We start from the raw sequence: 26,838 nt of genomic DNA, 5'->3' as shown, positions 1-26,838 counted from the left end.
GAAATATTTGTCATGAATATTGTACGATGCGGTGTTACACTGTGTGTTTAGTGCCACTTATTTCAGGATAGTTACAAGTGTCATTGATTTTTGTGTGCATTATGTTTACTAATAAATTTCCTGCTAATAATTATGTATAGGTGATTTTAAATTACTTTAATTGGTATAAAGCACACTGATGATGTGCTTTTAGGGAAATAATGATAAATGGGTGAGTAGATGGTGGTGAACTAAATCAGTTGAAATGTAGGGCCTAGCCACTTAAAAAGCAAAACATTACTGTATGGCCTAAATATAAGCATATGTACACATGGATGTAAGTGACTTGCACAAGATTACAGGTTCTATGGGTAGAAGAGCAAATGACAGGGAAAATATGTAATTATGTATACACACTAACCATCAGCAGAAACGTCTTCTAACAGCACATTGCCTAGCAGTTTGGTTCTCCTATTTTCGCTATAAATCCAGGGAGCTAAAACAAAAGAAACGGGCTCATATAGTACTGCTTTGAATGAGAGGATTTCAGGGCCACTGAGAAGATTCCTTCCTCCACGTTTTAAAAACATATCTTCAGGCCAAACAAGTGATAAAGTCAGTAGTTAAAAATATTTTTTTTTTCCCTCCACAGTGTGACTTTGGCAATATATTACAACATAAAGCACAGGTGAGCTCTTTGAAAACCTGCCTTGTTACTCCAGCTCATCACTTTGTATAATATGACACACACTGTTAGGTGTTAACTGTACACATAAGCTGTAGAGTGCATATTTCACAGTGTGAAAGTGAGTCATCTGTGGGCTGGTCTGTAAGACGCTGTTCACTCTGAAATTTTCGAGGGTCCCACAGTGTATTTGCTTATGTCCTGTTTGCAATTTATTGTAAAGAAGCAATAAAAAGATGACCTAGCCTCATGCAAATATATAGTACAAAAAAGGTGTATTTTTAAAGCTTTCAGGTAATTGTGGGTATTTTTAACCACACCAAAGCTCCACAAGTGCTGATTTATTAAAATAGTTATAATGGGGTTGTACATATCAATGAATTCATTCCACTAATACTCACTGATCTTTCTTGTACACTGAATGGATCTTTCCCCTTACTGGCTTTTATATTATCCATTGGCTATTTGGAAAATATTAATTCATGTTTATGTATAGTGTAAAAACTCACTTTCATTAGCATCACCACGATTATAAAAACGTCTTCACAGATTGAGATGCTGCCAAGCTCACAGTAGTAGGTATTGAGTCTTCCAAGTCCTGATTTTTAGCTTGAAAGCATTAGATTTATTATGGACAACAAATACTTGTTATTTTCCTTGAAATGACAGACTCACTTGGCTTCTTTTTGAGAATGACAGTCAGTCATACTTTCAATAGAAATTGTGCTCTGTGAAAAATTGGCTTGTTAAATCACAAGTGCTTTTCTTTAACATAACCATACTTCAGTATGCAGAAGTGCTTTATGTGAACGTTCTACTTAGAGTACTAAAAAGAGAGGTCAAGATTTAATAGCTCCATTAATTTTTACTGTTTCATCAAGGACATTCTTAAGCGAAGCTGGCTACTTTAATAAAAACTGCAAGGGGCGGTGAAGAGCGGAATGAATACTAGTATAATTCAGTACCACGGCCCTTATTCATACTGAGAAACCAGCAGTTTTACCCACTTTTGCTTTTACGCAATTATTACAAGTGTTGAATAGTGAGAAAGCAAGCGATGTCTTACTACTTTCAGAAAGTAATAAATTATTTTTATATTTTATTTTCAAGCAGCTTCTAAGGTTTAATTAGTATTCTTATAAGAACATTTTGGGCCACAGGTGGTGGTTGGCACCTGTAACACCAGCACTTTGGGAGGCCAAGGTGGGAGAATTACTTGGGACCAGGAGTTTGAGACTAGCCTGGGTAATGTGACAAGACCCCATCTATATCAAAAAAGAATGAAAAATTAGCTGAGCATGGTGGTGTGCACATTTCATTCCAGCTACTTGGGAGGCTGAGGCAGGAGGATCGCTTGAGCCCAGGGAGTCAAGCCTGCAGTGAGCCATATTTGTACCACTGTGCTCCATCCTGGGTGAAAGAGCAAAACCCTGTCTCAAAAAAAAAAAAAACAGTTTTGACATCATGGGCCTCCTAGGGAATCTCAGGGTCCACAAACCACATTTGGAGAACCACTGGTTTCCTAAGTGAGCACACAATATATTACATTTTTAAAGTTCATTAAAGACTGGCCTCTTTTAAAATAAAAAGGCAATTAAGTTTGTAACTCAAACTACTTAAACAAATATGATAAAAGTATAATAAAGAAATAGTTGGGAAATCTGAATCTCATTCACATTTAATAAAAGCTCTAAAACTTTATTGCCAACCACTACTGCTTTATAAAATGTTCTTGTGTTCCAGCATGAGGGTAGAGGGGTGAAAACAGATGTAGTTTATTACCATTGCCTGCTAGCGGCGGTGAATATTTAAAGGCAAATCTGGTTCATCAATGTAGAAAAGATTTCACAGTTCAGGACATTATGTGCTGAAGAAAAAGAGGTCAAGAAAAATTTGCAAAAACTGTTTTGGTGAACAAATTTCACCAAAGCAAACAAGATGTATCTCCCTCCACCCTCCATGCCCTACTCCCAGCAGATACTTTACTAAGATGTTGACAATTCCCAAATTAATTTCTTAAATGCCCATTCTTATTTTATAGATATGCAAATAGATCTCTGGCTATTTTTGACGAGCCAATACATCCACTTTCAGTAAGTGACACTTTCTTTGAGATTCTATTTTTGTCTCATAGAGTTGTGTTTAGTTCATGCTGAAGTCAAAATCACCCACCTTTAAGTCTCGCCTCTGTTGTGTCTAATCATCTTATATAAGGAGTGTTGTCAAGTGGGCATGCTGGAGTAAGAGCTGACTTGCAGCTTTGTTTAATTAGTGCGCTAAGGGGAGTAAATATACCATCCAGATAACAAAATGTGTCATTTTAAAAGATAATTTTCTATAGCAGCAAACCATATAAATATTTGTAAATAGTCCTGACAAATGTGCACAATCTCTGTGAATAGAATTAGAAAACAATTTAAATTTAAATCAGTTTAAATGCTATAAAAATTTTAAAACTTCCTTCTTCAGACATATGATAGCCACAGGACCACCTTAGCATCTCTGTTTACAGGAAACCAAAAATATTTTAAGATCCCACTCTTTATATTTTTGAAAACTAAAAGACATTTTATCCCATCAAAATTATTTTAAGGGACATGTTGGCACAAATGGGAGCAATGCCATCTTAAGAGCACTTAAAAAGTTTTCTTGAGTGGATATTTATATTGTTTTTTTCTTCTTTCAGCAAGGAAATTCTTCAGGGAAATCCTTCGAGGATGATCCCAAATGCAACTGTATTTTCAGATATTTCTGTACTCTTTTTCAAGTCACAAAACTAACAGCTCCATGTGCAATCGTAGCTTTGGTAAGATATTTCTTATCTATAAAGCATCTTTAACAACTGGTCTCGCCGGGCGCGGTGGCTCAAGCCTGTAATCCCAGCACTCTGGGAGGCCGAGACGGGCGGATCACGAGGTCAGGAGATCAAGACCATCCTGGCTAATACGGTGAAACCCCGTCTCTACTAAAAAAATACAAAAAAAAAAAAAAAAAAACTAGCCGGGCGAGGTGGCGGGCGCCTGTAGTCCCAGCTACTTGGGAGGCTGAGGCAGGAGAATGGCGTAAACCCGGGAGGCGGAGCTTGCAGTGAGCTGAGATCCGGCCACTGCACTCCAACCCGGGTGACAGAGCGAGACTCCATCTCAAAAAAAAAAAAAAAAAAAAAAAAACAACTGGTCTCCTACTCAGGGTATGGCCATGTTTCTAACCAAAAGTAGATTCCTGAAATTATCATCAGATCTTTTGAGAGAAACCTGTACAAGCAAAGTAAATACACATATTTGAATTTAATCATCATTGTGGTTTAAAATGATGCCATTTTTTTTCTTATCACAGAATAATTGCTATTAAAGGCAGCAGGAGAGATTTCTGGTTTCTCCTTCAACAGATTCCAATATAGCAAAACAATAAAGCAGGATAAAGAGAGAGGGATGGGAGGGGCTCACTAATTGAGAATGATGAGGAAGAGCCTCTCTAGAGAGGTCACATTTGAACAGTGACATGACTATAAAGCGAGGATGATAAGGAGTTCTGGCATGACAGGCAGTGGAACGAGAGCGAAGACTGAGATAGGAACATGTTTCATGTGTGTTCAAGGAACAAACAGCAGGGGGCCCGTGAGGTGGGAGGAATGAAGGAAAGAATGGAAGAGGTGAGGCCGCACAGGCAGTGCCACGGCTCACAGAGCCCTTTGGCTTGCAGGCCATGGGAAGAAGTTCAGGTTTTATTCCAGTTTGATGAGGGGACTCATGGTAGATCTTAAGCAGTGGAGTGCAGTGTTCTTAATTTAAGAGGTTATGGCGATGGCTTGGGGAGAGTAGACCATAGTTAGGAGGAAGGTTGGGGCAGAGAAGAGGACCAAGAAGCAACTAGAATGATACAGGTGAGCCGTGACCCATGGCGGCTCAGAATCTGAAGCAGGCAGCCTACCAGTGAAGGTGGGCACAGAGTGTTTGCACACAGATTGGAGCAGGGTAACTCACATGTAAGTATTAGTCCCCAGGAGCTAGGCCAATAACAATTCCTTGGACAAGATGAGGGCCAACTTGGGGAGTGGAGCCTTGGGGTGAAGGGCTCTGGTTTGTAGGTGTCAAGACTCTGAGGACCTTGGCAAGAGGAGTCTCAGGAGAGTGATGGGGGTGGGTGAGGTGGGTTAAGGAGAGATGGGAGGTGAGGAGCTGGCAACAGGGCCTGATGCTGTGAGCAAATGAGAGGATGCCTCTGGGGAGCTGCGGGGAGCAGGATGGGAACAGGAAACACATTTGTATTGGGGGAAATCTCTGGCAGAGAGGGAGAAAGTCTTCAAGAAGAGATGATTTGGGGAACAGTGTTCTGCAATAGTGGGATGGGATCCACCATGCTGATAGAAGAGCTGGTGTTAAAAAAAGAACTTCCTCACTGATCCAGGAGGACAAGTGGTATCGGTATCAGCAGGTCCAGCTTACCAGTAAAGGTGACAGGAAGTTGAGGGCTCGCCAATGCTGTTTAAGTGCTCTCTAGTGAGTGCTGTGGAGTTGAACCCTGGGAGGGAGGGTCATTCCCAGGATACTCGATAGTGCAGAGTTAGGAGGAAAGGGAGCAGAATCTCTCATAAGAACGTATCATGTTCAAGATCCATTTGATTTTGAAAACACAGTTGAGTTCGGAGAACTTTGCCAGATCTGAGCCGTCAATCTGATAACCTTCAGACAAGAAATGAACTCTCTTAAAATGAACTGTTTTCCTTTGGTCTTGATACAAAGACGTCAAGTAGCATGGAGACATACTGTTCTGCAGAGCACCCTCTGGGATAGGAACGCCTCCCAGCTCACCTCTGTCACCTTCACTCAGCTGGTCCCTCACCCAGTTCTTTATAGGATAGAGATTGGATAGATAGAAAATACTTCCTGAGATTGTCTCACAAACTGCTTTTTAGGTTTAGAGGAACTCCAGGGATACAGAGGCCGACAACTGTCTCTGCCTTCAAGCTAACCAAATTGACTGAATGCAGATACTGTGGGACAAGCAATGAGTTTTCATGAAGTGATTATGGAGACATGGAAAATAGGGGCTGTGAGCAGGACCCTCCTTTCATACACATGCGTTCCTTATGAAGCACTGGATACCAGATTATTTCTCAGCCACAGAGACCTGCACTTGTCATGCTATCTGCACGGCAGGCATTGGGAAATGCTCTTGACCACAGTTCCTCAGCTGGTGTCCCAAGAGTGGGTTAGTTATTGTGAAAAGGAGAAGACAGCAGTGTCCTCAGTATCACTTGGGTGTTACATATTCAAGCATGGCACACCTGTAAAATTCCTATCTACCTGCCGACCAGGTGTGACATAGCACACGGACGGCGCTGGAGCGTTTCCTGAACAACCTTAATCTGCACTGGGCCTGAGTTTGTGCTGCCTTTCATGAGTGTGAAGGTGCTGATGGTGCCTCTCTTCATGCCCAAGAATGTGCAGTCATCCCTGTGACCAAAATTGGGCTGGAAATGTCTATGGACAGAGTAGGCTGCAGAGGTATCTGACTATGACTGTGATTTGGCCTCTTGCTTTGTCTGAGCAAAGTCTCTGCGGAACATAAGAATAAAAGGCACTTACTTTCTGGTCAAAACCAGAAGAAATCTTTCATTCTTAAATGTTCTTATCACCACACTTACACTGAACTGAAATCAAAGACCAGCGCTCTATTTTGCAGGTGTACATTGAACGACTTTTAACTAGTGCTAACATCGATCTTTGTCCTACTAATTGGAAAAAGATTGTCCTCGGAGCCATGCGTCTTGCCTCCAAGGTTTGGAGAAACCGTGGTCTGTGGAGTGAGGATGACAGCCAGAATCCCCAGGACATTGCAGTTGAGAACATGTGAGTTTGTCAGATTTTGGCGATCTTTGTAACCAGTTTCCATGCCTCATTGCTCTCCAAGTTAAGACTGTAAGAAATATCTTTATAGGTTTCATTGTGCAGGTAAAGGAAATAGGTATAACACCGCAGACTTCTCTCTATCCAGCGTTAGTGTAACAGTTTGTATTTTCCAGCATTAATGGGTAGGTCTTGATGTGTTATTGTTGCAATAACCTGCTTTATGAACTGAAAAGTATTTTTCTGGTTATTTTCTGGCAAACCTCTTACAAGTGTACTATCAGAATGATAAGGTACAGTAAATATCTTTATAGCTTTTGAGAAGCTACGTGCCAGTTTCAGTCCCCTTTTAAGGGGTAAACATCTGGCCTTTGAAATAATTGGCCACTGTTAAGATCATAAGGCCTCTGGACTATGGGGAAGTTATGGCTTCAACTTCAGTCACCCATTGTGTATTTGCTTTTGCTGGCCCTTTCTTCTCCCTTTTATCTGAAGATCTGTTTTTATAGGAACCTTGAGAAATGAAGTTAAATAGCCACAGATTCCTGTGCTCTGGTCCCTCCCCATTGAGAGTGTTGCATGTATTTGGAAATTGGTCTGATGAGTTAGAAGCTCCAGCGTTCACCAACCACAGTGTGAGAAGCATTCTGGGGCATCACCACATGCCCACCACACTCTCAAGTCTCCATGGGTACTCAGATATCTGCAGCAGCACTCTTTGGGCCTGGAATTGCCCATGACCATGTGAGGAGCCTTGCAGAGTCATGGGGTTCCTCCCAGATGCACCAACATGACACTGAAACACAGCTTCACCAGGGCTCCCTTCCAATCCAGCCTCATGACTGCTGTGAAGGGAGGGGCCCCGGAGCTGGCAGGCAGGGTGAGCAGGGAGGCATTTCCAGCAGAGCCTTCATGGATGCCCACTAGACAGTGAGGACAGCTGTGTGGGCTGCATCTGTGCAAGACAAGGGAGCAGTTTTGTTTACATTGAGCAGCAGCAGCAGATCAAGATCATGCCAGGCATTGGCACGAGTTAGTGTTATGACTTTTACTTATGACTCCAGATAATACTGTCATTCACAATCACCTCAGTGTACGTCTACAATTGAAGATACAGTGTCTATTGTAGATACACCTCAGAGTATATTTACGTTCAAAAATGACCCCTTTGCGGCTGAGCTCAGTGGCTCATGCCTGTAATCCCAGCACTTCGCGAGACTGAGGTGAGTGGATCGCTTGAGCTCAGGAGTTGAAGTCCTGCTGGGTAACACAGTGAACCCTGTCTGTACCAAATGTTTTTTTTTAAAAATTAGCTGGGCATGGTGGCAGGCAGTAGTAGTCCCAGCTACTTGGGAGTCTGAGGTGGGAGAATTGCCTGAGCCTGGGAAGTTGAGGCTGTAGTGAACTATGATCACATCACGGCACTCCAGCCCTGGGTGAAGGAGCCAGACCTTGTCTCAAAAAGAAAAACAAAAAACCATTTTTGCCTCCACTTTGCTAATAGTATAAACCAAGTGATCATGGTGACATTTCTGATAGCCATTTTAGCAAAGAGTGTGACAGCAAATGAATTTGAAACAAACGGAAGTACTTTGGAAGTTCCAAACGCTAAAGTGGCTTTGATCATAGTCATCCTTTTGTAAACTGGTTCCTTCAAGAAAGCAAGATTTGTGACTGCCTGAGTTCTCCTTGCCTGCTGCCTAGCCAGAGCTGATTGATTAAGACAGGGGAATTGCAATAAAGAGTTTAATTCACACAGAGGCAGCTGTATGGGAGTCCAGCGTGCTACTATTACTCAAATTAGTCTCCCAAAAACTCTGGGATGGTTTTTAAAAGAATAATTTGGTGGGTAGGGGGTCAGAAAGAGGGGAGTGCCGATTGGTCAGATCAGAGATGAAATCAGAGGGAGTTGAAGCTGTCCTCCTGCACTGAGTTGGCTCCTGGGTGGGGGCCACAAAACCAGATAAACAAAGTTTATTGATTGAGGTGGTGCCACCTGATCCCAGTGCAGGGTCTGCAAAATATCTCAAGTTCTGGTCTTAGGTTTAACAATAGTGATGCTATTCCCAGGAGCAATATGGGGAGGTTCAGACTTTTGCAGGCTTCAGCTGCATGACTTCTCAACCATAATTTCTAATCTTGTGGCTAATTTGTTAGTCCTGGAAAGGCAGTCCAGTCCCCAGGCAGGAAGCAGGTTTGTTTTGGGAAAGGGCTGTTACTGTCTTGGTTTCCAAGCTAAACTATAAACTATGTTTCTCCTGAAGTTAGTTTGGTCTCTGCCTAGGAATGAACAAGGACAGCTTGGAGGTTAGAAGCAAGATAAAGTCAGTTAGATCAGCTCTCTTTCACGGTCATGATTTTCTCAGTTACAATTTCTGCAAAGGCGGTTTCAAGTTTGTAATCATGAACAGCTGAATTGTTCTCAAAACCTGCACCTCAGCTGGCTGGGGCTCTGAGTTCTAGTCACAGGATCAGAGCGCATGCAGGGATCTGTGCAGGTTTCCACAGAAGTGAGCTCCAGGAGCAGTGGGGCAGAGCCCAGCTCCAAGAAGACCAGTTCCCAACAGTGCTGTTGCTGTGTGAACGGAGAAAAACCAGGAGCTATGCTCCAAGCAGGCTGCTTCTGTTTATGATCTTGGGAAGTTGAAAAGCATATGTCAAAGCATTTAATAGACATTTGTCTCAACCCCTGCTGTTGACTGTTTGCAATGGTCCCATTTTGAGTGTAAATTTAATAGTTAAAAATTGGTGTCTATCGGATTTTTCTTAAAAATTTCCAACATCTATATGTCTTCCTAGAATATGTTTCCTTTCTAAAGAGTAAGTTAAACTGAGTAGCCACTATTCAGAAAATTTGCTGTGTCTGTAAAGGTTATGCTCTTCAATCATCTAGCCATTATAAAAAACCACAAAGCCCAGAAGATGCATAGTCTATATACAGAATGCTTTTCTTCAGTGAGTAAACCTCTATTAAGAGACATGTTAATTCTGTAAAGTACTGTATTTCTACACAGTTACAATGTACTAGTGGAGAAAATAAAAAGGGATTATGAAGTGCTATTGATTCCTGTAGTAAGTCAGGTACTGATCAGCTGTCTATTCAAATATCATTTGATTTACATTTCTATAGACTTATGGACATGTGAACAGGAAATTAATTTTGGAATTAGGTTCAGCTGGGTTTTAAGTTCAGCAAATGAGATCACCACATCTTGGCTCGTGGTCTAACTGTCCCCCTTACAGGAAAACATCAAGCATTTGTTGACTTAGCCAGTAGGTAAAATATCAAAGCTTTCAGCCCAAGAAACCAAATGTGTTGTTTAGATATTGATTATTTTTAACCAATTACCTCATGACACAGGTTACTCTGAAAGCAGCCAGATTTACTCTGTGTACCTATTAATTTAGCCTTGGTGAGGATGGCTGGATGACCATATGGCAGAGGACGGCTCCCAGCCCTTTCCTCTCCCAGTGCATTCAACTCCCCACAACCCATTCTGGCCAGGGGTGACAGATGCTGAGCACTTCAGGGTTGCATTCCCAACTCAGCAGCAACACTGCATGCATAAGGCCAGGACCCTCCTAGAAATCACATCATAAAATGGGTTTAGTCTAGCCAAAATATCTCTCCTTGATTTTTCTGCCTTTCAAACTTTGAAGATTAAAGATTATCCTTGCCCCGTCATAGTGGCAGTTTCACCTCTTCATAGTACTAAGGTGAGCAGAATCTTGCATTATGCCCCCTTGACATAGCCTTGTGTGCTGGAGCAGAGGGAGGGGGATTCTTGTTGCCATGGAATGTAGCTTGCTTATGTATGTATTTGGGATGAATCCTCCCTGTAGCCTTAGTGTTTTTCCTCCTCTGAGATAATAGGCTGGTTCTCCATGGGTCCATTTGTGGCAGTGGTGATGCGCCCAGTCCTTTTATTGGTTCTTCTCTTCTTCAGTAAGGCCCTTCCTGTTGTCGTCCTGGTAAAAATGCATGGAGGTCCTTCAGAGCTGATAAATGGCACCCGTCATTCCTGTCATGGGATTGCTATTGCGGGGCTCGTGAATGAGCACGGAGTTTGAGTTGTGCAGCTGCCCTAAGGGAACTCTGAAGAATGAGCCCCGAGTCAGCAGCATGAATGCAGAAGAGGCTTCCACCTTTCCCTCATCCCAAACTTGGGGTGCTGGGAGGCAGAAGAGACCCCGAGCAGCTGTGTCTTGCTTGGACATTAGTGTGGGAACCCAACCAGGCAGCCTTTATTTGTTTCAAAACAGAATTTAGAGCATCCCAGTAGCTCAGAAGGATATTTTTAAAGATAACCCGCTTGACTAGAACTGTCCTATGTTGGTTTAATTGTGTTTCTTCTACCCCAGGAGCAAGATGGAGAAGTGTTTTTTGGAGTTACTTGAGTTTAATATTCATGTGTCTGCCAGTGTTTATGTAAAATATTACTTTGACCTGCGTGCCTTGGCAAATGACCATGACGTGTATTTTCTATTTCATTTTCTTCACAAAGATAAAGCCCGGAGACTGAAGGTAAGGATGTGAAGTCACTTAGCAGAGTTTACCATCAGCCACAGAAGCCAGCATCTGTGACAAAATCATATTAAGTAGCGATTAGGAAAATGAAAGCCTTAAAATTAACAGACCAAAAAACTTGTTCTTTGGCAACATATTTCTTTTCTTTTATGGTTTATACAAGGATCCATATTCTTTTATTTATTTATCTGTTTGTTTATTGAGACAGAGTTTCACTCTTGTTGCCCAAGCTGGAGTGCAATGGTGCGATCTCAGCTCACTGCAACCTCCACCTCCCAGGTTTGAGTGATTCTCCTGCCTCATCCTCCTGAGTAGCTGGGATTACAGGCATGCGCCACCACCACCTAATTTTGTATTTTTAGGAGAGACAGGGTTTCTCCATGTTGGTCAGGCTGGTCTCTAACTCCTGACCTCAGGTGATCCACCCACATGAGTCTCCCAAAGTGCTGGGAATACAGGCATGAGCCACCAGGCCCGGTCAAGGATCCATATTCTGAAAAATTTATTGATATCCTTTCTGCTGTGACCACATTGTTAATTAAATTTAGTCTGTTCTTAATGGGTTTTATTTTTAACCTCTACCCATTCACATAACAATACGTGAATAAATGCAATTGTATTCCTAATTATATCTACATACACAGTACACTTACCACTCTTGACTGTCTTTTACTTACGCAGTTTGCAAATTCATGTTATCATCTAGTGTATATAGCACAGTGCAGTCCCATGAGTTTATTAGACAAAGCAGAAGTGGCTGAGAGACTTGTACTGAGACTGTATAAGGTGCCAGTGTTTCAAATACTGGGTAGGAAGGACATGGGTTTTTAATGGAAATGGTAACTTTCATGGGGCAACGTATGATTTATGGCTTTGACTCTTGGTGAGTATACAGGAAAATTACCACTGAAATCGACACATTTAAAATTGCCACTTTCTCTGGTATCTTGGTGGTACTTTAGAATAATACACTTTTCTACCACAATGTGCAAGTAAAGTAGCACCTTTTGGTGTTCCACTCATGAGACTTCTTAGATGTTCCAAGACAGCCCAGAGCACACCTGCCTCATTAAAATTTGCTTTGAGTATTTGGTAACTAATCAGGATTGGGTAGAATTTGAATCGCTGAGTAAATGGATGTTTTGGCACAAGTGCATGTTTATTATGTCGAAGGAACAAGTGCACAGGTAACAGATGATATAGTTGTCAGGTGCTTGTCACAATACTCTTGAAATCTTTGGGAGTCCTATTTTATTTTTTTGTGACAGTATCATCAAGCAATGAGCCCAATTTTAAAATAACTTAATAAAATAAATTCCTCTTGGCTCTGGCAATCTATTCGTAGCCCTTAAAGGAGCTTGCCTTAGTGAATGGGCAGGGAGTAGCATCCTCAGGACCTGGCAGTGTAAACCTCAGCCAAAGCAGCTGCGAAGGAACCATCTAAAGAAATCTGTATGTGTGGCTTCTCATCAGCAATGCCTTTTAAAACATGTTGGAACCCTTTTTAAAATTGTACCTGTTTTCTCTTTGAATGACTTTCCTAGGCTATGTCACGGCCGTGTGAATACAAAGACTTGCATCAAGATGCCGCTGCTATGAAAAGGGCTATCAGCATGAATTTCATTGGTATTCGGTGCCCTAATGCCATCTTATCTTAAAGAGAGAAATTAGCCTTATAACATCCTGAACTTCTCAACTATAAAGACAAGAAAATACTTGTCCTGCTGGAAAAAAAAATTAGGATTTTCTTTTTTTCTTTTTTGTTTTTTGTTGTTATTGTTAGTGTTTAGGATTTTCATCAAGAGGAAACATCTTCCATCAAGAGGAAACATCTCCCAGTTACCACACGGTGGATGGGTCATGGTGGCATGAACAGTGGGTGCCAGGTGCTTCCTGCCCTTCCTCTTCCACTGGTTCCAGATGGCATTCCTAGGGCACCACCTTCCTGAACAACTCTTGGGGAGGAAGAGTGTCGCATGGACACAGCACATCCCAACTCAGAGTCTACAGTCACCCACAGTCTTAAGCAGGTGCCAGTGGTGTCCACAGTCACCCACAGTCTCAAGCAGGTGTCAGAGGTCTTAGCTGAGCTGGAGCTCAAAAAACTTTAGAATTGGCTCCACATTTGTGAAAGTACCTGGGTTTGGTTCTCTGACCACTGAGGCACTGAATGCACGATGGCCCAGAAGTCAACAATGGTGGGAAGAGGGAGTGGCATCAGGGCTAGGCTGTCATTACTCCAAGGACCAGGGTAGCTCAGGCCTGCTCATCTAGTCTTTGGAGGGAATCTTTGTGTGTGAAATGAGGCCTCCAAGTCATGGTTATAAAGGAAGAGATGAAATCAGCTCATCTTCCCCCAGGCCGATAATGGTCACACCACCTAGGGAAGCAGCAGAAGACCAGGCCTTGGGATTGTTAGGGGAGCTACGGAAGTGAACACTGAATTTACCCAGTTCCAGGAAAACAACAAAGGAGGAACATCTGGGTTCAAAATGTTATCAGAAGATCATTTTCCCAGCTAATCTTGCCCTGGTGCATTGTATGGTCTCAGCACTTGTCAACAAAACAAAAGCCCCTCAATAATTCTAACACAGGGAAACACCACAACTCACATTTTCCAGTGCACTGCAGAGGTTCAGGAGATTGCTGGTGCTGCCTGCATCTGTCAGTCTGTTCACATATGGAGAGGAGCAGCGGTTCTCATGGGAGTGGCTTCTGCATCCTGAGGAAGTTTGCCCAGACATTGGTTGTAATAACTGGTGGCACCCACTGACATGCAGTCCACAATGGGAATCCTGTGGTGCAAAGGAATGCCCCCCTTTTCAATCAAGAAATAACTTTCTGGCTTCCAAAATAGAAAGATCTGAGGATCAACTGCCTCAGAGACTACAAGGGAAACACTTTCTGAGACTGTTTTTTTTTTTCTTACAAGAACACCAGATCCCCACCAATGTGAGATGTTAGATCAAGTTTTAGTGCAAGGGTAGATGTTGGGGGCAGAAATCTAAGATGCCCCATGATCCCTGATGTCTTTTGTTACACCCTGAATCCTCATCTTTCCTTGGGTACGGCCAAACCAGTGCCTTGTTCTAGACGTTTGAATATGGCAAAGTGAGGGAGTGGCTCTCTGGGAGTTACCTTTCCTTTCCTCAGGAACAATAGGAATCCCTATTTTCTTTCTTGTGTTTACTTTCACAGTGCAGTGGTTTGGAATATCCCACTATCGATTTGTGACTTCCTCTTCCAACCATAATCTATGGCCCTTTGTATGTAATTGAATATTTTCATGTATTGACATTTTGTGTCTGAAGATGAAATGTTAGACTAAATCTATGAAAACATTTCATGCAAAGCCTTCAGTGATTGTAGAGTCTACTCTTTGGTGAATACACAAATTGATCTGTTAAAAATTGTATTAGATGTGATAATGATATTTTCTTTTTTATCTTCACCTGTTAGATATACTTACTTTAATTCTTCCAAAATTAATGATATGATTTAAAATACTACTAGGATATTTGGAGTTGATAGTTGAAAATAAAAGGCAAAATAAGAATTACTGAGGCCTAGTGATAATGTATTTAGGATGGGTTTATTATGTACTATCCCTATCATTAAATGTTTAAATTTCCATGCAAACCTATACATAAGAACTTGAAATGTTCTATAAAACCCTTCTTGCTCTGCACTTGAGCTCCAGTGCATAACAAATAAAAGGAAAATGGATTCTCCTTCCAGAAGTTTGGCTGGATTCTCCCTTTCTTTTCCCTGCAATGCAGGGAGAGCATTTTGAGGTCACCATGCGGTGAGGTGGCCATGAGTGGGGGTCCTGGAGATGGCGGCCTTGAGGAGTGCGTGTGTGGACATGGGTTTGGTGGCCACGATTCTCCCTTGGGTCTTTCTGGTTGTGGTGGTGGCTGTGAGGACTGTGTCTGGGGATCCTCTCCAGGGGAGTTCTCTGCTCCTGCGGTCTCCCTGTGGAGAGGGCCCGAGGATGTCTGGGGAGGGATTCATAGGGTCGCCCCTGTGTGACCCGCCCTGTGCGGGTCTCCAGGAAAGTATGTTTTTAGGGGTAGTTGCAGGAAGCCATCGCCTGAGTGGAGGGTGGGGCCTGGTCTCCCCTGTAGGGTGGGCGGGATGTCTGAGGGAGTGCTGGAGGGTTATCCTCTGCGTCGGGGTCGCTGTGCAGGGTCTCAGCACAGTCCTTGACCTGGGGAAGTCATTGTGGAGACTCCGAGGTGGTTGGGGCCGGGAAGGGGGCAGCCTGGGCGGTCTCCGTGGTGTGTCAGCGTCGCTGATGCCAGGAGACAGGTATGGGAGGAGTCTTTGGAGGGGAATAATTGTGGAGTCCCCACGTTCTGGGCTGGGAAAACTCGAGGGTGCTCTAAGGCCGGAGGCCAATGCGGGGTGCCCAGGAATAACCTAGTGGGGCTCACAGGGGAATAACCGGTCCCCCGAAGGGTAAAGGGTGGAAGGAAGGGACCTCAGCTGGTCAGGTCTTGCAGGGCCCTTCTGTAGGGCTTCTGGGAGATAGAGGCTTGGAGCTCCTGAGGTCGCCCCTACCCGGGGCAGGGTATTTTCCCTGCGCCAGACCTTCCTGGGTCCCGGAGGAAGGAAATGAAACCGGCTTCGCCCTCTCCACCGCCACGCTCGACTCAGGAGCTCTTGACACGCTCTTGACTCACGCGCTCATGTGGCGCTTGGCAAAGGCAGTTCGGAGGAGTCGCGGTACTCTTGGGCGGGGAAGCTCCTGGAGTCTCGGGCCTGCAGCAGGAAGGGAGGGAGCTAGTGGCGCACCTCTGCATCCTTTTATTTCGGAATTGGAATTGGGTTTTCTTGGCGCTTGGTGCAGAGCGGAGGGTGGGACGGGCGTCCCCCTGCTCCTTCTCTGCCAGGCGCAGTTTCCAGGGCAGATCCGAGCGCCTGGGGCGCGACCGCGGGCTCCTGGGACTGTCAGGGGCCGTCTGTGCCCCGCGAGGGCCAAGCCAGCCCCACAGCTCCTGCGCGGGCCAACGAGGGCGCCCGGTGCAGAGCACGGACCAGCAGCCCGAGCTCCCGAGGTGGACAATTTTGCTCCGGAACCAGCGGCGCCAGGTAGGGCTACAAACAGAGGGAATGGAGAGGGCTGGCCAAAAATTGAAGAAAGAAAAAAGGCAAATTATTGAATGTGGTAGTCATGAAATGTGGGGTTTGGTGTTGGATTTGAGTGTTACATTGGGTTTCGAATGAATGATTATGATGCAGTTTTAGGACTGGCGGTAGACAACTGTAAAACTCCAGGCACCTGCGGAGAGGAGAGTCGTTGATAACCTTTCTGTGAGAAGGCTCTTTTGAGCTGTGTTTGATAAGAAATATGCCCAACCCTACGAGTACAGCTTTCACATTGCTAACAATCTGCGAGTCAGAGTGGTCTTCAATAAATGACTATCATTTCCTTTGCTTCTCTGACCTGGTTAAACGAATCACATGGTTCTTGCCCATTAATACCCCTGCATGGGTGACCAAACCTTCGCTTGTTAGCTTGCTGCCTCCGTTTTCTTTATCATGCTTTCAAGTGGACAAGAAACAGATTTCATTTTTACAATCTGAGACTTGGGTTTCTGAAAGTCTAAAACAACCTTAGTGTATGTTGACATGTTGATTTTTAAAAATGTTTTACTGAGGTATATTTTATATAATATAATCACATATTTTAAATACAACTCCAAGCTATTTAATATACTTATAGAGCCATGCGGGTTTAATTACCACCTAAATTTAGAGTATTTGTATCTTTTAAGAGGAAAATGCATCCTATTTGCATTCACCTTTGCTGTGTCAGATCTAGACAACAATCAATTTTATGTCTCTATAGACGAGCCTATTATCAGAGCTTCTAATAGCCAGGATCATGAATTATGTGGTCTTTTGGGTCTGGTTTCTTTCACTTAGCCTAATGTTTTTGGGTTTCATTTCTGTTGTGGCTTGCATCATTACATCATTCCTCTTGGACGGCAAGTAGCGTTCTATTGCATGGACATTACCACATGTTATGAGCATTCATATAAGAGTCTTTGTATGATTATAGGAATTTCACTCGTTTTGCATACTAACTTCGGGTTAGAATTTCTGTGTCGTATAGTGATTTTATGTGCAACATTTTGCGTGATAGCCACATTTTTATTTCGTATTGTTTTGTTTTCAAGGTGGCGCAATATTTCACATTCATATTTGCAGCACATGTGAGTTCCATATTCTCCACTTCTTTTCTAACATTTGTCATTGTATCTTTGGTATAGCCATTCTAGTGGGTGTCAATTAGTATTAATTGTGGTTTGACTTGTATTATTTTAGCAACTCATGAAATTGAGCAAATTGGCAAATTGTGTATCTTCTATGGAAAACGTCTATTCAAATATTTTGTCCATTTTTAATTGGTCAATAGTTGTTTCATTATTGACTGATAAGAGTTTTTTATATATTCTACATACTAGCTTCTCTGAGTTTGGTTTTTAAGATTCCTTATATGAGATTATATACATATATATATAATATTCTTTATAAACTCTAGTATACCCAAATCACATATACAATTTAAAATATTTTCTCCCATTAAGCAGCATATTTTTTCATCTTCTTTTTGATGTTCTAAGAACAAAAGTTTCCAATTCAATAAAGTATAATTCATCTGTTTTTAAAAAAATTGTGCCTTTGATGTAATATCTTATACATATCTATGTAATCCAAGAATACAAATATTAACCCTATGATTTCTCCAAAGAATTTTGTGTTTTACCTCTTACATGTTGATAGATTATCCTTTTTGAGTAGTTTTGGGCAGCTGCGGTTTGAGTTAGGGGTCCACCTTATCCTTTTGCAAAGTGGATATTTAGTTTTCCCAGCAAAATTTTTTAAAATGACATTTATTTTCCTGTTATAATTTCTTGGCATCTGTGACACAATCAATTTACCATAAATTAATGTTTATTAGTTGCCCTTCTGTTCTATTCGCCTACATGAATCTATACTCATGTTAGCACCAGACTATAACACTACAATAAAGATTGATATTGGTTGTGTGGGCATGGTGGCTCACACTTGTAATCCAAGCATTTTGCGAGGCCAAGGCAGGATAATTGCTTGATCCCAGGAGTTTGAGACTAGCCTGGGCAAGACACCAAGACCCCATCTCTACAAGAAAAAACAACGTTAGCAGGATGAGTGGCATGCACTTGTTGTCCCAGCTACTCCTGTGGCTGAGGTGGGAAGATCACTTGAGCTCAGGAGTTCCAGGATGCAGTGAGCTGTGATTGTGTCACTGAACTCCAGCCAAGGTGACAGAGAAAGACCCTGTTGCTGAAAAGCAAAAATAAAAAGATATTGGTGGGGCAAGTCATTAAATTTTGTTATTCTTTTTTAAGAAATTGCATTTATTTTATTTTGGTTGCATATCCACATGCATTTTAGGAAGAGCTTTACAATTTTTATTGACAAAACTAGCAAATTTGCATTGAATCTATAGAACCAGCTTTTAGTATTTTGGTGTTAATAGTAAGTATCGTTATTCTTGAATATTGATGTCACTCAACATATTCAGTTCTTTGATTACTTTTAGCATTTTAGAATAATTTTTTCACCATAAAGTCATTGCATTTATTTTGCTACATTTATTTCTGAGTATTTCTTCCTTTATGATGCTTTTACCAATGGAAATTTTGTCTTCATTTAATTGTTAGAATAACCAATTTTATGCAATAGTACAATTTAATTTTGTATGTTGATCTTATATCTGATTGTATCTAATTAACTTACTAATTCATCTAGGTTTTCAGTAAATTTCTTACACATATTTATACAAAATTATGACATGTGAAATGACCTATTTCTTTTTCAATCTGGGGAAGGGGTAGGAGAAGGGTTCTGCCTAGGCCTGGCCCTTCTTCCCATCTGGTCATTGCGGGAGGCCCAGAACCTTGTTGGGGGCTATGGAGAGGCACAGGGTCTGCTGGGGTCCCTGGGCCTGGAGGGGCAGGGATGGAGGGAGAGCCTGGCTCCCGCTTCACCTGGTTAGGATAAACACCAGAGCTGTCCTGACGGGGTCCTGGCAGCACAGCAGAGGCACAGGTGAGGCACCCTGGTGAGCTGGGCATGCTCCCTCTCCCCAGCTGAGCTGCCCTTGGTCTCTTGCTACCAGCTGTGGTCCCCCTGGGAGAGACTTGGTTCCCTCCTGGCAGGGAAGGGGCTGCCAGAATGGGAAGGTGGAGCCACCAGCTTCTCAGTTGGAGCTCAGAGGCCTGGGGGACCAGTGTAGTTGTCCTCTGGGAGACAGGGATGGGGGGTTCCATCCCCCTCCATCTCACCAGCACCAGTGACTCTCAGGAAGGAGATGACTGTCAGGGCACCTGCAGGCGGCAGCAGGAACCAGAGGCCCCAGCCAGCCACTAGGCCCAGAAGGCAGAGGAGATGTTCAGTGCCTGTGACTGGCAGACTGGGGCAGCCCCTCAGGGCCTGAACCCCGGTCTGCATCAGCTGTTGCCAAAGCAGTTCTGCCCGACCCTCTGGGGTGGAAACTGAGCAGAGGACCCCACTACTGGGACTTGCCCCTGTCAGTCAGTCTCCTAGGTCTCAATCTTGAGGGGTCCAGGTACGTGATCACGCCAGCTGAGGCAGCACTGGCGGGAACCTTTGCCCTGGCCTGGGAAACGCAACCCTCAAGAAGGCAGGAGAAAGCAACTGCCATCAACTGATCTCAGACCACCGCGTTCCTCCGAGTCTTTGAGTAACATCTCTTTCCAGGCATTGCCACCAGGGAGGAACTGGCCAGAGAGACAGGCCTCCCGGAGTCTAGGATTCAGATTTGGCTTCCAGGCCAGGGTGGCAGGGGACGCATGCACACAGGCAGCTGGTGCAACTTGCCCGTGGGCAGATGTCACTCTCCCCACACCTGGGCCTGGGAAAGGCCGCTTCCCGCACCCCACATGAACAGCCCGCCTTGGGTTCTCCCACGGAGAGCTTTCCTGAGCCAAGCAGCAAGGACCTTCACTCTGCTCCAGCCCAGCCAGGCTTCACAGGCATAAGGAATCTCCCACCTGCTCCTGGCACTGGGTCTTTTGGATTCCATGTCCTGGCTGCTATGGAAGCGGGGGTATCCCACCGTCAGACTCCTCGGTGGCCTCTGCACCCGACCAGATGTCAGGAGGACCAGGACCCACAGCATGGCGGCCTGCTGGGGGCGTGCTCAGTGGGACAGCTTGGGCCCAGTCAAGCTGAGTCACAGAGGTAAGGTGTACTTGTGCCCCACTCGTTCCACCTGAGTCCGTGGTGGGGCTGGGGCCAGGGGTCCCAGGTCGCCAGGGCGGCATAGGAACCCGAAGCTAAGGCGCCTCCACCTCCACAACTGGTGCCTGCGTAGGCCTCCGCGTGGCAGGGGCAGATGCAAGCCATCCAGGCGCCCTCCCAGCCACTCCACCAGCCTGTTAGAGGAGCTCTTGTCGACCCGAGTTTCAGCAAAAGGCATAATCTCTTCTAGATCCAGAGCCACTGGGGGAGCTAAAGGACGTGGAAAAGCTCACTCTGCTGGAACCACTCCTAAGAGATGAAGAATACCGGGCCCTGCCCCAGGAATTTTAGGACCAGGGTTTGGGGTGGGGTGGGGCACAGTGATGGACTCTTTGGGGGTGAACATCAGGCTCGGTATGGAGAGGCGAGAGGTCTCTCTTCTCTTTCACCTGACCTGTGTAGAATCTTTGAGTTCCGGGTCCCGTGACGGACTACACACAGAGAAGAGTTGTCATCCTTTCTTGAGCATCCAGGGGACCTCAGACACGGCCCCAATACACCCAAGTGGGCCGTCTACTGCGCATGCGCGGGACCGCAGGCAGCTGGCTAGGCTTTGGGATCCGCCCAGGCAGAGGTCTCGCTCCTTTTTCGTCCCGCGTTCTTCAGTGGGGTAGGGGGAGAACTCGGTCCTGCGAAACACTAGGACCGGATAGCAGACAGGTCGGCTGTCTTTTCCGCGGCTCGCCTCCGCTGCCTTCCCGCTCCAACGTTACTCGCCCACCTGTGCCCCGCCAGCCTCCTCGCCATCATTGTGGAGTGCCTGGCAGCTAAATGTAGAGCCCAGACCTCGAGCAAACCCGGGTGCTGCCCTTTCAAGACGGGAGTGAAGGCAGGCAGAGATGGGGAGAGGAACCGAGGCAGCGAAGGAGAAAAGGATGGAGGGAGGACAGGACGGTTGGACAGAGGGAGGTTGGAAGGAAGGCAGGGAGGAGAGGAGGGAGGAAAAAGAGGGAAAAGCGAAGTCAGGGAGAAAGGGAGGGAGGGAGAAAGAACGTGAGTGGGGGAGGAATGGACGGAGGAACGGAGGGACAGAGGGAGAAAGCAAGCAAGAAATAGAGAAGGGGAGGCAGATAGGAAAGCGGTCTTCTGCCTCCAGGACCAACAGGACCCCGCACTCCGGGAATATGTTGGGCGACCAGTGCGGCCTAAGTGCTTGGCCCACAGCCGCGTCGGCCCGCGGGGGCTCACCGACCCTCCGAATCGCTAGACCTGAGCGATTGTGACGAATTCCTTCTCCCAAGGAATGAGTCAATTTCCCGAAGAGCAAAGAGCCGAAATTCGGGTGGTTGTCTGTTTTTCATTCCGCGTTCAGTGCAGAGGCCGACTGAGGCACAAGGGAGCTGGCCGGCCTCTCTCTGTCCGTGTCTGTCCTGTGAAATTCTGGCAAGGTCTCTCCGCGACGGCTCTCCCCACACCTTCTGACAACCCTCTCCCCGAGGTAGCGAGGAGGAGGAAGGCGAAGGAGACTCTTTTGGACTGCGACCCTAAGGGATGACATGCGAGCGTGCTTTGAGCGGAACTCTGGCATCACCAGCAGAGAACAGCTGGCCCAAGCAATCAGCATTCAGGAGCCCAGGGTCCAGATCTGGTTTCAGAATGAAAGATCACGCCAGCTGAGGCAGCACCAGCGGGAACCTCGGGCCTGGCCTGGGAAACGCAGCCCTCAAGAAGGCAGGAGAAAGCAAACTGCTGTCCCCTGATCCCAGACCACCTTGCTCCTCTGAGCATTTGAGAAAGATCGCTTTCCAGGCATCAACAACAGGGAGGAACTGGCTGAGTAGCCTTGCAAAGGCAACTCTCTGCATGCTCTCTGACTTTTGGAGGAAAGGTAAATGCTTCTGGGCATATTTTCCTCTCTTACTTTTTTGAGGCCGGTTGGTGGGTGGAATAAGGCCAAGACTGGAGTGGAATTTTAAAGATTCAGCGCTGGAGTCCATATGTCCCACTGGGGGAGCTAACCTGTGGCCTCACACAGTGATCCTGGGCCTTTTAAGTCTGCTGTCCCTCAGAACTGTTTTCTCACCTTTTAATGGAATGACGTGTGCGCTTCAGCTTGTTTAGCAAAACCACTCTGGAATCATTTAGCTTTTGAGATTAAAAAACACAAAACCATAGCACAGCTGTTTTTTTTTGTTTTTTTGTTTTTTTTTTGTTTTTTTTTGCCCAGGCTGGAGTGCAATGGCAAGGTCTCGTCTAACTGCAACCTCCGCCTCCTGGGTTCAAATGATTCTCCTGCCTCAGCCTTCTGAGTAGCTGGGATTACAGGTGCATGCCACCACACCTAGCTATATTTTTTGTATTTTTAGTATAGACAGGGTTTCACTATGTTGGCCAGGCTGATCCACCCACTTCGGCCTCCCAAAGTGCTGGGATTACAGGCCTGAGCCGCTGCCCCTGGCCAGCACAGCTGTCTTTAGGCAAGCAAGATCACATCTACTCCAGCACGATCTGTCATCTGAAGACTTGAAAACAAAAATGAAGTTATTATAGTCACTGGGTGGGCAGTGTCTGAATGCATACTAATCAACACAAACCTTTGAAAGGTTATACTTAGTACAGAACTTTTAAACCTTGCTCTGTATGAATTGTACTTTTTGAACATAAGCTGCACTTTATTTTCTAATCTGGAAGATGAATAAGTTAAATACATGCTTTGAGGATGCTAGTAATTGCAAGTGATATACGTGATTGTGATTTTGCTTTGCAATTTCCTAATGAAAACAATGTTGAACACCTTTTCATGAGCTCATTAGCCACTTGAATCATTTATTCCTGTACTGATATGTTGTCATCACTAATCATAAAAATGTCATCTGATAGAATATATTTTTCTAAGTTAATTTACTTATGAGAAATTTACAAGGGCATAAAATAATTTGCTCAGTGAATGTAGTCATCTCATTTAATCTTTGATGTTTTAGATGACAATATTTTTTGGTTTTTTGAGACAGAGTCTCATTCTATTGCCCAGGCTGGAGAGCAGGAGGGAGAACACAGCTCACTGCAGCTTGGGCTTCCCAGGCTCAAGGGTCCTCCAACCTCAGTTTCCTGAGTAGCTGTGGCTACACGCATGCACCACCATGTCCAGCTTTTTGTAAACTTTGTAGACATGGGGTTTTGTCATCTTGCCCAGGCTGGTCTCGAACTCCTGGGCTCCAAGAAATCTTCCCAACTCAGCCTCCCAAAGTGCTGGGATATCAGGCATCAGCCATCAAACCTGGCTAAGAAGGCTTGGTTTTCTTATTGGCATATTCTATATTCACCAAATGAAGTATCTACAGTCTCAGTCCTGGTCGGGTAAGCAAAAAGAAATAATCTGCAGTAATTTTGCATGCTTATATTCAAATTTTATATCCAAATCCACAACATATTGGCCTAATTTTAAAGTTTTTTAAACAATATATGTAATGTCCATGTAAACCTTTCATGGCTTTTTAAATTTAAAAGAGATTTGAAAGAATATCTAAATCTTAAAATTTTTTAAAGAGACACTTAAAACAATGAGAAATTTTGGTTATACTTCAAAAAATTTAAAATGTGTTTCTTTTTTTACTTCGTAAATATTCTTATCTTAGTGTTTGTAGCCTCTATATTTAAAAAATTACTTAATCCTCTTAGTTTATTAACATATTACCAACAGGTTGTTTATATTAATCTCCACAGTTAACAAACTCAATAGTTTTAGTACTGCTTATTCTTAATAATATTTACATGTGTCTTTCACATTTTTTGTATCCTTTTCATTTTATTAATGAATCAGAAAATAGGCAATAAAAATTCAAAGCCACTGTCTCTTCTTCCGTTTGTCAAGCCAACAATCTGTCAACATGGGATTACATTAAAAGAGAAAATGACTATCTTGAACTGCAGCGGATTCTCTTCCCTGTTCTCATTCACGCTGGCAGACTCCAGCTTGTGAGGAAGGGAGCCCAGCTGGGACCAACAGGCGGAAGTTGCTGCACACACCTCCAGCGTAGGAGCAAAATGCAGCCCCTAACATTTCAAACCATCTTGAAGAGGTTCTGAGGAAAGCCTCCGCACTGGGTGAAAGCTGTGGGGACCAAGATCTCTGTGGCTCCTCTAAGCACAAACTGAGAGGACGGCAGAGGACCCAGGCTCTGCCCCCACCTTTTTCTTTAGACTGAGGAGTGGTGATTGCCATAAAAGAATACCAGAAACGCAGAAATCCAAGCTCTGCTACTCTGGCTCCCGATATTGGCAGTGGCTGCTGCCATCACGCCGGCTGCAGCAGGGAGGCGCGGCGGGGTCTGCACACTCCTCGGAGCCCTGGGAGCCCCGTCCCTTCTGAGTTGGAACCTGAACTCCCCGATGCGCTGCAGCCATCCAAACCGCAGCTACAGACCCAGGCCTCCTGCTCTGCGGATCAGCCAGGACCCCCGCCCTCCCAAACTGCGGCTGTGGGTCGGAGCCTCCCTGTGCTCTTGGGTGGTGGCCGGAAACAGGCAAGATCCGCCCTCCCGGGTGCAGTTGCAGCGACTGACCGCGGCTGCAGACATGGGCCTCCCGTTTCACAGAGCAGGCAGGAGTTAGGGACAAGCGGAAGCCCTGTCGCTTCCGAGTTGGCGGGGCGGGATCTCCCGGGTGCAGCTGCCTCCGGCCGGCAGCTCAGATGCAGGACCCGGGCGTCTCTGCAGCCTGCACCCTCGGGGACACCAGGAAGAATCTCTGTCCCTACAGGCTCGGGGGTGTCCGCTACTGTGCCTGGCCTGCCACTGCTCCTGTCGCCTACTCCGATTGCAGAGCAGGGGTTGGGGCCGAGCCATGAATGGCAGCGGGAGGCAGATCGATTGATTATTGGGCCGAAGGGGGAGGGTCCCCCATAAGGACCCACCTTCAGGCCTGGGAGGGCCTGAAAGTTGGGGGCTGGGCTGCCAGTCCCGCGGACCAGAGTCTGATTGTGTTCTGGAGACAGAAGTTTAATTGCAAAGAAAAATAAAATTTTTAATTTTTATTAAAAAATATGAGAAGTCTATGGAGAAAAATAGAGCAAGTTATCATATATATTTTAAGAACTTGGAGAGGATTAAAATGTTCGCAAAAATATGTAAATCAAGCAAAATATTAAACTAGGTGTGCAAGCCAGAAAATAAATGCTTCACAGACAGAAGATAAGTTCGGCACAAAACAAGGCGCTCAATCCAGAAAAATCTTTGTCTTTATAGCAGAAAGGACTTACCAGAATAGACAAAAGCACTTTTATTATGCTAGGAGGGATAGATGGTCTTTTATTAAAGTAGCCTTGTTCAAACCAGATCCCAACAATGTCAAAAATCCTGTATCAAAGTAACAGATTCTTAACCTGAGGGAAGACTCACCAGGGCAGAAAAGGTGACTTATAAGAGTTCAAAACCAGCCTGGGCAACATAGCAAGATGCCATTTCTATAAAAAATTAAAATCATTTTTTCTAATGCTTCTTTTTTTCATGTAATCTTCCTTCTTCTAAAAATACTTTAAAAACAGGATTTTCTGTTTCCGACTTATAACTTGGTCTTTGTATCAATGTGGTTTGTTTTCCTCCAAACTGTAGGAATGAGTCATCTGAGTTTTCTCAGTCTCCATAGCTTTAGTTTAATTGTAGGTGCACTTTGTTTATTGGAATATTTCTGTCTGAGCTTGTGTTTAATAGAGAGGTTCAGAAGTAATGTGTTTGAATTTAGTTGTATAAGATTACAGTGTTTTTTCCCACAAATGTGAACTTTACCATATGTGAGTTCAGAATATTATGTGAAATACTTTCACTTGTATTGATCATTTGATTTTCAGGTTTTCCCTGATGAATTTCACCTCCAGACTTAGAATCCTTTTCTTCGGGCCTCTGCTGAGTTACACCAGAATGTAAACGTGAAAAACATAATCATTGCTTTAATTGATAGGTAAGACCTTCCAGCACTGAAGGACACATGCTCGGACTTGGGAATAATGAATTTTAAACATTGTTTGAATTATTTGTTTCTGTTACATCTTTATCACAACAATGATCTCAATTTAATTATACTATAAATAGTGTAGCTTTGTGAGTATGAGTACTAGGTACTTGCTTTGGTTAGACACGAAAGAGGCTTAACTTAAATGTGCCAGAGACGTGAAGATAATATATTTATTCTGTGTGTTTAATTTACATTTAAAGACATTGTACAGACTTATTTTTTAAATTGTACAAATCCAAAGATCATAATGAAGAACAAAATTTGTTTTTTACCATGATGTAAGTATCTTGCAGTGGGAACTCATTTGATTTAGAGTAGCCATAAGATACAGACGATTGAAAATATTCAAGTAATCATTCTATTACATTTTCTTAAATAAAAAATTTTAAGTGTCAAACATGTTTAGTACATCCACTTCTTTATTTTCTTGGATTTTTTTTTGAGACAGAGCCTGACTCTGTCACCCAAGCTAGAGTGCAGTGGCGCTATCTCAGCTCACTGCAACTTCCAACTCCTGGGTTCCAGGGATT

At 44.2% G+C, this 26,838-nt stretch overlaps 1 pseudogene across 4 annotated transcripts in view; it reads left to right on the top strand.

Moving 5' to 3' along the window:
* LOC114674388 (Putative cyclin-Y-like protein 3) overlaps window positions 1–14,781 on the top strand; it is a 28,016-nt pseudogene extending 13,235 nt beyond the window's left edge. The window contains exons 5-10 of one of the 4 annotated variants that reach the window (XR_013411741.1): window positions 632–667; window positions 2,706–2,757; window positions 3,351–3,470; window positions 6,350–6,516; window positions 10,876–11,038; window positions 12,586–14,781. The product of XR_013411741.1 is annotated as a Putative cyclin-Y-like protein 3, transcript variant X1 (transcript). The remainder of the gene's footprint in view (window positions 1–631; window positions 668–2,705; window positions 2,758–3,350; window positions 3,471–6,349; window positions 6,517–10,875; window positions 11,039–12,585) is intronic. The other 3 variants (XR_013411742.1, XR_013411743.1, XR_013411744.1) reach the window with 3 other exon arrangements.
* Window positions 14,782–26,838: the final 12,057 nt, after the last annotated feature.

Source organism: Macaca mulatta, chromosome 20, assembly GCF_049350105.2.
Source record: "Macaca mulatta isolate MMU2019108-1 chromosome 20, T2T-MMU8v2.0, whole genome shotgun sequence".
NCBI classification, from domain to species: domain Eukaryota; kingdom Metazoa; phylum Chordata; class Mammalia; order Primates; family Cercopithecidae; genus Macaca; species Macaca mulatta.
Note: the sequence above shows the minus strand (reverse complement) of the source record. Positions and strands in the feature narration are given on the sequence as shown.